The 10788-nt window shown below is 33.8% G+C and overlaps 1 long non-coding RNA gene across 1 annotated transcript; it reads right to left on the minus strand.

Moving 5' to 3' along the window:
* Nucleotides 1-4350: 4350 nt before the first annotated feature.
* LOC128558989 (uncharacterized) lies at nucleotides 4351-10556 on the minus strand. Its single transcript, XR_008372008.1, has 2 exons — nucleotides 9626-10556; nucleotides 4351-8340 (listed from the first exon to the last, which is right to left on the minus strand). It is a non-coding gene; the product is annotated as an uncharacterized LOC128558989 (long non-coding RNA).
* Between the last annotated feature and the right edge of the window lie 232 nt (nucleotides 10557-10788).

The raw sequence follows: 10788 nt of genomic DNA on the forward strand, positions 1-10788 counted from the left end.
GTTTAGTTAAAGCTGAACACAGCTATGGTAATTTTTATTAGTTCGTCATCTGCTTTATGTTTGTATGTATATATGTATCATGTGTTTGTATATTTTTGTACGTATTTTGACATATCTCCAGTTGCAAAATTATATATGATAAATGTTTTAGTTATGCTCTGATTTTCGTTTAGAAAAATGTTTCTTTATTTTGATTCGAGATCGGAAAGCACAAAATGTATATTATTGTATGACCGTAATGATGGGACCTAATTGGACAAATATTTATCATATTTTCTTACATATATATATCCTTTTACATTCGTGAAGTGAACATTCCTGTGCGTTGGTTAGTACTTTTTTCGGTAATTATTGATTAATCCGCTTGGGGAAACATTATAATCAATTCATAAAATATGAAATATTACACTCTGAAATTCAGGAGCACTTAAATGTTCAAAATATCTTCAAATATTCTTATGTCTAATTGAAAGGATCGCAGGACCGGAAAGCACTCGCATAATGTAAACTATCTTACTACCGTAATATATGAAATCTAATTAGCCTAAAATTTATCAAATTATATATTTTTTAAATGAACAATCGATTTATAGCACTTAAAACCTGATCAGAACATCCCTTTTATGTTTTATAAAGGTGCTTCCCGATGTTTCGGCGCTATCCGGTGTTTCCGGTCATTCATTTCTCTCGATAATAACTGTTTAAAATAGCTAAATCTTTGAAAAAATATGTCTAGATCAGTTTAAAAGTTTTCAATTAACACATTATTAACAAGACTGATCTTATTCATTGCTAAATAAGTCATATATGACCAGATTTGGGTAAGATTTGGGTATATTTGGGTAAGATTTGGGTATATTTGGGGTTTTCGTGCCGCCCGTTCAACTCCTGTTAACGTCAATGCCGGCGCGTGTGTTTCAAAAATATGTATATATAAATTTGGTTTGAAATTATTTGCTCTGAATTTTGACACCCAATGCTCTTTGACTAAGAAAATACTAAACATACCTGACCAGTACTTGCTAGAAATCTTAAAATATTTTTTTAATGATGCGTTTATGCTAAAGTATACCAGTAGTGGTACAATTTTGCATATGGTCTAAAGCAACGGCAAAGTAGGCTGACGTATTAGAAGTTACTTGAGAATTCCAGATGCGATAGCTGAAAAATGTTCCATGATATATTTGAGGAATTTTTTAGATGTTTGATTTCCTTACATATTACTTATTCTACATTAAAATATTTATGCTGGAATTACACTAATAGTTAAAAAAGCCAGCCTAATACTATACTTATACTTTAATTACCCACATTACTGACGTAGTACTAATGCACGTTAATTCACGAGCTGTTGCTCTTCAACCTGATACAGTGTAAAGTGAATATTAGTCCGCATTAATTCACGTGATGTTGTCCTACAACCTTGTCAAGGGTAAAGTGAATATTAGTCCGCATTAATTCATGTGATATTGTCCTCCAACCTGGTTCAGGGTAAAGTGAATATTAGTCCGCATTAATTCACGTGATGTTGTCCTACAACCTGGTGCAGGGTAAAGTGAATATTAGTCCGCATTAATTCATGTGATGTTGTCCTCAAAACCTGGTGCAGGGTAAAGTGAATATTAGTCCGCATTAATTCACGTGATGTTGTCCTTCAACCTGGTGTAGGGTGAAGTGAATATTAGTGCGCATTAATTCACGTGATGTTGTCAATTAGCCTGATACAGGGTAAAGTGTATATCAGTCCACCTTAATTCACTTGATGTTGTCCTTCAGTCTGGTGCAGGGTAAAGTGTATATCAGTCCGCGTTATTCTCCACGCCCGCGGGCGCGGAATATTTGTGATAGCTATTTGTGAGTGCATTGTGCAGTGTATGTCATAAATGACGATTTTTTCTTTTCGATTTGCAAACTTTCTTATTATTATTTTTAATGTCTGATCTGGCCGTAATAATGGCATCAGATTTAACAACACAAACGAGAAAAATATGTTTCACTAGACAAAAAAGAAGCAGGAAAGAAATCATGAGAGGAAAAGAAAGCAATTTGTGTCGGACATCATGTGGAAAAATCATTTCGTTTTCAGTTTAGTTTATGCGCCAGGAAGAAGGTTACCGTTTTTTTTCGTGTGTACTAATCTTATTTTTATTTTAGATATTGATTTATTATATTGTAGGCATTGCTATTTGCCACATTGATTTCATACGGTATAGGCCTTTTATTCCAACCAAAATTCCGAATACTGCTTTGTAAAGTTAACTGATGCTAATTTTTATTGTGTTACTTTTAACGGATTTTATACAAGTAAGTTTTATACTACTACTTCTGTATAAGCATTTGTTAAGGTTAGTTGTGCATTTGTTAAGGATTGTATGTTGTGTATCGTGTTGTTACTATCTCGTTGTTTCTATGTATTAAGGTTCAATGCTCTGTCATGTTAATGTAGGCATGGCTATGCCTATTCTCGTAATCAACACCAAACCTATTACACAACACGTACGTCTAGAATAAACAGTGTCTTATATGTTTAGTTTTATCTTTTGATTTTTTTTTCAAGTTAAGTATTTATGTGCTTAATGTTTGATATGCTTAAGTATAGTCAAAGTTTTTACAAATGTCACCTAACAATAAGGCAAAAACTGGCTTTTGAACCAAGGTGACTTGCATTTCAAAGTATCCTTGCTTTATTAACTCAATGTAGGTTTCTTAAAGGCTTACCTTTAGCAATATCAGAACAATGGTCTTTCTTGAGAGGTTGCTGATTGCACAACATTAACTGTTTGTCCTTCCAAAATACCAGTGGATCAGTATATGTCTGTATATAGTGGTAATTAAAAAGGTGTTTATAGCAGTGAACTGTTTTAGTCAATACTCATTGTTGCGTATTCAGAGGCTGTTGTCCTAAGGAGGAGGCGAAGACAAAAACAACAACATTAATTCCCTCTAAGTAAATACACCAACGTAATAGTCAACAAATAATACCTGGGTTACAATTTCCCTGTTCCTTTTAAACTGTGAGCTGGATAAAATGATGTTTGTTGCGTTTCATTCATGTACATCTTGGTCTTTCCTCATCATTTAACTTGAAAGTACCATATAGAGCCCAAATTCCTGATTAGAAGTCTGAATTTAAGCACAACATTGTGCATGCAATACATTTCATCCCATATTCCTAAACTTTGAGGTCAGTTTCGCATATCGGTCATGATCAGACAATAATTAGGTCACTAAATAGAACAAAAAAAATCCTGCTCACACTACAAAGGCAATGTTTTTTCTCCAACATTCATGACACCCCATTAGACTGACTGTTTGCCTAGGGTCTACAATAAAGACACCAGTATGGTTATGTAATCTCCTGTTCTATCAGTACTACGTACACTTCTTCGTTTGTCGCGGAGTTTCCTTTTGCTGCATCTTGCAGCAATTTTCGTACTTGTTTCTAGTGATAGTGGCGTTAACATGTTGCAGGGTAAAGTGACTATATTTTAGCGTTAATTGACATGATGTGGTTCTTCAACCTGGTACAGGGTAAAGTGAATATTTTTCCTCGTTGATAAACATGATGTTGTTCTTCAACCTGGTGCAGGATTAAGTGAATATAAGTCCTCGTTAGTTTACATGATGTTGTTATTTAACCTAGTGAGGGGTATAGTGAATATACATCCGCGTTAATTCACTTGCTGTTCTTCTTCAACCTAGTGCAGGGTAAAGTGAATATCAGTCCGCGTTAATTCACGTGCTGTTGTTATTCAGCCTAGCACGGAATAGCATTAATTGACGTGATGTTGTTTATCAACCACGTGCGGTGTGAAGTGTGTATCCGTCTGCGTGTATTCGATTATTATTGTTCATCCGCCTGTTGCAGGGAAATGTGACTCTTTTAGCACATGTATTAAACACGTGTTCATGTTCTTCCGGCCAGAGAGTATGGCATTTATTATATTTATTTCTAGCACATGTCTGTAAAAATGAATCCTGTTATAATAACGGAACATGCAACAGGTCAACTGCCCGTGTAGCTGTGTAGGATGCACAGTGCAATAATCTGGTATTGTATTAAGTATAATACAAAATGTTTCTTCCACGGACAGCTTTGTAGAAAGTGGTTTGATCTCCCAAACTAAAATTCCGTTTGTGGGGCGTTTACATAACAAATACGTATAAAAAATGTCAAACGTATTGGTCTTTTTATAAAAAATGAAGATAAATTTCACTTGTGAGAACATTTTGCTTTGCCATTTCAAGGAACGCTGGTATAAATTGCGTTTTATTACACAACTGAAATGCTGTTAAATAACGACGCTAAAGGCAAATAAAAGAAATGAAAATGGAAACAAACTTGAATAATACATGTGCTCTGTAATTTTATTAAAATGTTTCAAAATGCTACAAAAACAATAATGGACACGTTTCATTTGAAAAGCGATCCGATCAACATTTCACAATACATTATCAAATGTACTAAATAGTTTCCTATGTATCATTTTCGGGTCAATAATTTGATGTAAAACGTGATGATAAATGATATATCTAACAATTCAAAATTGCATGCATATAACGGTACATAATACATCAAAAATATCCACTACAATATTTTATATCTAGATATTTTCCTCAATTGTAGAAGTTCCTCATAAGATATATCTAACTTCACTAAATATATAAATTAATTCTGTGTGCGCAGCTTCAACTATAATTAACTGTCGCGTAGTAATTGTCGATTGTTTATAAATTGTCCTGTGTTCAGTTATGCATGAATACAGCGTGTACTATTTTCAACCTAATGCATTGTGCGATATCCAAAATGTGCCAAGATATTTTGAGGACATTTTTGGTGTTTCATTTCCTTTTAACATCCAGCTTTAAAATTAGAAAATCTGACTACCCTGTTTTTTAGTAAGGTCTAAGTCCGCGGACCAGTAATACGATATTAATTGAATAGTGTTTTCATTCACACTAAGAAAGTAACGAATATGTCATTAGCAGCACAAGCTGAAATGTATATTGCGGGCGCGGAAATACCGCGGCTTGCTGTTTCACGATTGCTCGGAAGATATTTGCATGTATCGGGATAATGCCTATCTAAAGTTTCTATGATGCAATCAATTATATGTTAGCAATTTCGGCAAACTCCAACGCAGTGATCTCCCTTGCCGCTTCGCTCATTGATCACTGCCAACACAATGTTTTTAGCTAAAATTTAGCTAAGTGGACTTCTTTTAGTTATATGATTATTTAGTTATTTTTTCCCCAATGTTTTCGAAGTTTACACTTCTTTTAGCACAGGCGAATGTTCCATAATGAAAATAATAATGATTCCGAATGAAAATAGGTATTTATTTACACGACCGTTAAGTATTTTGAAATGAAACTGAAAGTATACAAACGAGTATATCGACGTTAATCTTTGACGCCGTTCACTATTATAATGCTGCCATTTGACCCTGGCCGAAACAGATGGAGGCTTTTGAATATTTTCCTGCTGGCCACGATATGTTATTGTTATCATAATGACATATTAATACATAAGTTATTTTTTTAACCGATCTGACATCACGTGATGAACCTAGGTCACGTGAATGTTGTGGTGGCAGTGATCAATGAGCGAAGCGGCAAGGGAGATCATTGCGTTGGAGTTTGCAATTTCGGTAGTTATCGCGGAAAGTTCGGAAAATGTCATTTCCAGTGTATCTAAGCAGTGCTAATAAATTTGGAAATACCTAAAAGGAACTTTGGATTATTGCTAAATCTTGTTCACTTTGTGACTTGTCATCCTTTTAGGCAGTTTTGTACACTATAGATGTGAAATCTTGGCTAAGCCTTGAACTAATTTTATGTTGAGAAATGACAACATGTACCTTTATAAGGTGGTCAGATTTTAATGTAGATTTTGAGAGAAATGGTATTTAAAAAGGATATATAAAATATCTGCTTCCGGAATAAAAGAGGATCTTCCGGTCTGTCCCTCTTTTTTGCCGCTATATGGACTTTTTACCGGTGAAAATCACAGCAAAAATTCAAGAAATCGCAGACCATAGCAATAAATAATCAAAATTTGTTCCTACGTACGAACAAAATTCAAAATTAAGTTCACATATTCTTGTTCTTTTTTTCAAATTTTTAATGCAATTTGGAATTTTTTTCGTACGTACGAACAAATCCTGGCTGTTCGTACGTACAAACAATAATCCATATTCCGCATTATTTTAGTTCTGACATTCTGTTCGAACAGCCCAGATTTGTTCGTACGTACGAACAAAATTCCAAATTGCTTAAAAATTCTTTTTTATTTCTCACATTCATTTGATCATACGTACACACAGCCTGGATTTGTTCGTACGTACGAACAAATGAGAGAACTAAAAAGAATCTGTAAAATGCAATTTGGAATTTTGTTCGTACATACGAACAAATCTGTGGACTGTATTCATTTGAAAAATGTCCAAGACATCCAAAGAATTTCCATATCAGTAAAAGAATTTGTAAATGTAATTTGGAATTTTGTTTGTACGTACGAACAAATCCTGGCTGTTCGTACGTACTAACAATAATCCATTTTCCGTATTATTTTTCAGTTCTGACATTCTGTTCGAACAGCCCAGATTTGTACGTACGAACAAAATTTCAAATTACATGTAAAAATTATTTTTCATTTCTCACAGTCATTTGTACGAACAGACTGGAATTGTTTGTAAATGAGAGAACTGAAGAAATATTTGAAAATGCAATTTGGAATTTTGTTCGCACGTACGAACAAATTGAGGGACTGTTTGCAAGAGATTAATTTTCAGGTCTGACATTTTGTTCGTATGTACGAACAAATCTGTGGACTGTTTGCATTTATAAATGTCCAAGACATCCAAACAAATTTTCATATCAGTCTAAGTTTTTCATTCGTACGAACAAATGTGAGAACTCTATTTTGTAAATGCAATTTGGAATTTTGTTCGTACGTACGGACAAATCCAGGGATTGTATGCAAGAAATTAATTTTCAGTTCTGACATTTTGTTTGTACGTAGGAACAAATCTGTGGACTGTATGCATTTGAAAAATATCTAAGACATCCCAATAATTTTCATATCAGTCAGGGCTGTTCGTACGTACGAACAAATGTGAGAACTGAAAAATATTTGTAAATGCAATTTGGAATTTGGTTCGTATGTACGAACAAATCCAGGGACTGTATGCAGCAGATTAATTTTCAGTTCTGATACTTTGTTCGTACGTACGAACAAATATGGGCACTGTATGCATTTGAAAAATGTTTAGACATCCAATCAATTTCTAAAACAGCCTAGGCTGTTCGTAAGTACGAACAAATGTGAGAACTGAAAAAGAATCTGTAAGCATTTGGAATATTGTTCCTACATACGAACAAAATTTGGGACTGTATGCACTTTTGTTCGTACGTACGAACAACCTAAGCTCTTATAAAAATTGTTTGGACATCTTGAATATATTTCAAATGCATACAGAGCCCAGATTTGTTGTTACGTACGAACAATATTACAAAACATACAGGCTCTTTTTCAATTTTCATATATACTCGTACGTACGAACAATTTTCCAAATTGCATTAAGATTAATTTTCAGTTTTCATATTTGTTCGTACGTACAACTCAGACTGATATGGAAATTCTTTTGATGTCTTGAGCATTTTTCAAATGCATATAGTCCACAGATTGTTCGTACGTACGAACAAAATGTCAAAACTGAATATTAATCTTCTGCATACAGCACGTCCCTGGATTTGTTCGTACGTATGAAAACAGTTCTAAATTGCTTTTTGTTTTAAAATTCTTTTTAGTTCTCTCATTTGTTCGTACGTACGAACAAATCCAGGCTGTTTGTACGTACGAACAAATGATTATGAGAAAAGAAAAAGAATTTTTAAATGCAACTTTGAAATTTGTTCGTACGTACGAACAAATCAGGGCTGTTCAAACAAAATGTCAGAACTGAAAATAAATCTTTGTATACTGACCCTTGATTTGCTTGTACGTACGAACAAAATTCCAAATTGCATATTTTAAAAAATAATTCTTTTTCTGTTCTGTATGTGCGAACAAATCCAGGTTGTTCGTACATACAAGCAAATGATTATAAGAAAAGAAAAATAATTTTTGAATGCAATTTGGAAATTTGTTCGTACGTAGGAACAAATCTGGGCTGTTCAAACAAAATGTCAGAACTGAAAATTAATCTTTGTATATAGACCCTGGATTTGTTTGTACGTACGAACAAAATTCAAATTGTGTTTTTTTTTAAGAAATTAATTCTTTTTCTGTTCTCTTATTTGTTCGAACGTACGAAAAAAATCCAACAAAAAATTTTCCTCTTTATACATGGAAAAATCATGGACCTTGAAAATGACATGTAGACAAACACATTAACCCTAAAAGCTCAAAGTATTTAACAAAAGGTTTTGCCTGAGGCAGTATATTTTGAGGAAAGCTATTGTTTAAATTAACATTAAATTTTCTGCATTCCCAATGTTAATGTAGTTTAGAATATACATGAATATAGGCCTTCGAACTGGTAACTTTGACAGTCTCTTTCAGGTGGTCTCAGTGCATGTAGTTTTAGTATTCTATCTGCTTTGTCAATACCTGCATAAAATATGCAGTACAGGCACTGTTAGTTCCAAACAGAAACATATTCATAACTCAACGGAACAGTTTTTATCTGTTCCTACCGGGAACTAACAAATAATATACAGTTCAGGCACTGCAGTCAGTGGTCATTTACCTGCATGTACATAACAGGCAGGAACATACAGCAATCTAGGTATTGTTAGTTCCAGATAGGAACATATACCAGTTGCACTCAATAAGCCACTATAAGTTCCAGGAAGGAACAGACACTGTAAGTTTCCAGAGAGAACGGAGAGATTATTCAAAACAAGCACAAACGTTACATCACACATATAACTAGTCTTGTTAGTTCAAAATAGGAACAAACTTATATTTCAACGGAACAATTTTTATCTGTTCCTACCGGGTACTAACAGTATTTACTATATACAGGATATAAGTATGTGTTCCTGTATAAGATTTTAAATTCCTAGGGGGAACAACGGATTACCACAAGTGACTTCATTTATGATTTGATAGTTTACAGCAGAAACACATACTTAGATCTTGTATATAGTTAGTACTGTTAGTTCCCGGTAGGAACAGATAAAGACTGTTCCACTGAAATAAGAATATGTTCCTACTTGGAACTAACAAGGATAGCTATATGTGTGATGTAACTTTTGTACTTGCTTGGAACAATCTGTTTGTTCTCTCTTGAAACTTACAGTGTCTGTTCCTTCCTGGAACTTAAAGTGGCTTACTGATTGCAACTGGTATATGTTCCTACCTGGAACTTACAATACTTAGATTGCTGTATGTGCCTTCCTTGGAACAAGTGTAGATAATGTGTTTGTTCCTTCCTGGAACCTACAATATGGGTTCCTTCCTGGAACTAACAGTGTCAAAGTACGAAATTTAATTGCAATTACATGTATAAGTATTTGTTCCTTCGTAGAACAAAAGTACTTGAGGCTTGGTACAGATTTATGTTTCTACCTATGAATTGATAATTTATGTGTTATGTTCACAACTTTCAGCAGCTACTGACAAACTAGATAGAATATTAAAACTACCTGCACTACGGCTACCTGAAAGAGACTGTCAAAGCTACCAGGTACATGTAGAAGACCTATATTCCTGTATATTCTAAACTACATTGAAATTGCGAATGCAGAAAATTTAATCTTAATATGAACAATAGCTTGCTTTCCTCAAAATATACTGCCTCAGGCAAAACCTTTTGTTAAATACTTTGAGCTTTTAGGGTTAATTTGGTTTGTCTACATGTCATGTTCACGGTCCATGCTTTTTCCATGACACACATGCATAAACTGGGAAATGTTTTGCTAAAACTTATCAGTCAATGCTGTATTTCATAAAATTAAGAGAGTAATAGACAATCTGTGGCCATTTCTTAACAACTGCACAATTTTTGTAGTGTTGCTTCGAATATGAATTTACCCCACCCACTTTTTTCTAGTTTGAGAGTATACCACTCTTGCAATATTAATCAGAGTGTACTGATATACTGTCATTTTAATGTTTATTTAGTTTACAATATCTGCTGAAAATAACACCTTAATATCTCAACTAATAAAAAGTGTTTTAGCTTTTGGGTGAAGTTTGTCCACTGAAAATCAGTAAATTTGATTAGACCACTCTGTGGCTCTGTAATGAAAAAAATAGTCAGTACAATTTAAAATGCAACATGGTGAATGTCCATTGCTTAGTTATTTTACCATGAAAGTTTCAGGTAAAAAGTTAGAACCATTTTAAAAAAGATAACAGAAATTGTGTTCCTGGCTGATCACATGTCAGATTACTCCACCTACTTTAAATGTGAATATCTATAAAAGTAAGTCAAAACTGGTAACAGTAACACTTGTTAATGAAACTTAATACATGTAGGTATATTACCACAAAGTATAAATAAAATCAAAAAACATTCTGCGCAGACACCTAACTGGGACCCAAACCCCCCCCCCCCCCCCCCCCCCCCCCACTTTGATACCAGATGAGGCTAATGTTCGTTGTGATTTTGAATATTAAAAATATGAATATCACATAACTCCAAACAAACTAAAAGCTACCATCATGTATCCAAAAGAACAAGATTTGTGAAGCCACTGAAGGTTTTTAAATGCTAAAGTCTTCTCTCCCTTATTTCAAAACTGAGTTGTCTGTAATATTTAGAGACATAAAATATC

This window comes from Mercenaria mercenaria, chromosome 8 (genome assembly GCF_021730395.1).
Source record: "Mercenaria mercenaria strain notata chromosome 8, MADL_Memer_1, whole genome shotgun sequence".
Classification (NCBI taxonomy): domain Eukaryota; kingdom Metazoa; phylum Mollusca; class Bivalvia; order Venerida; family Veneridae; genus Mercenaria; species Mercenaria mercenaria.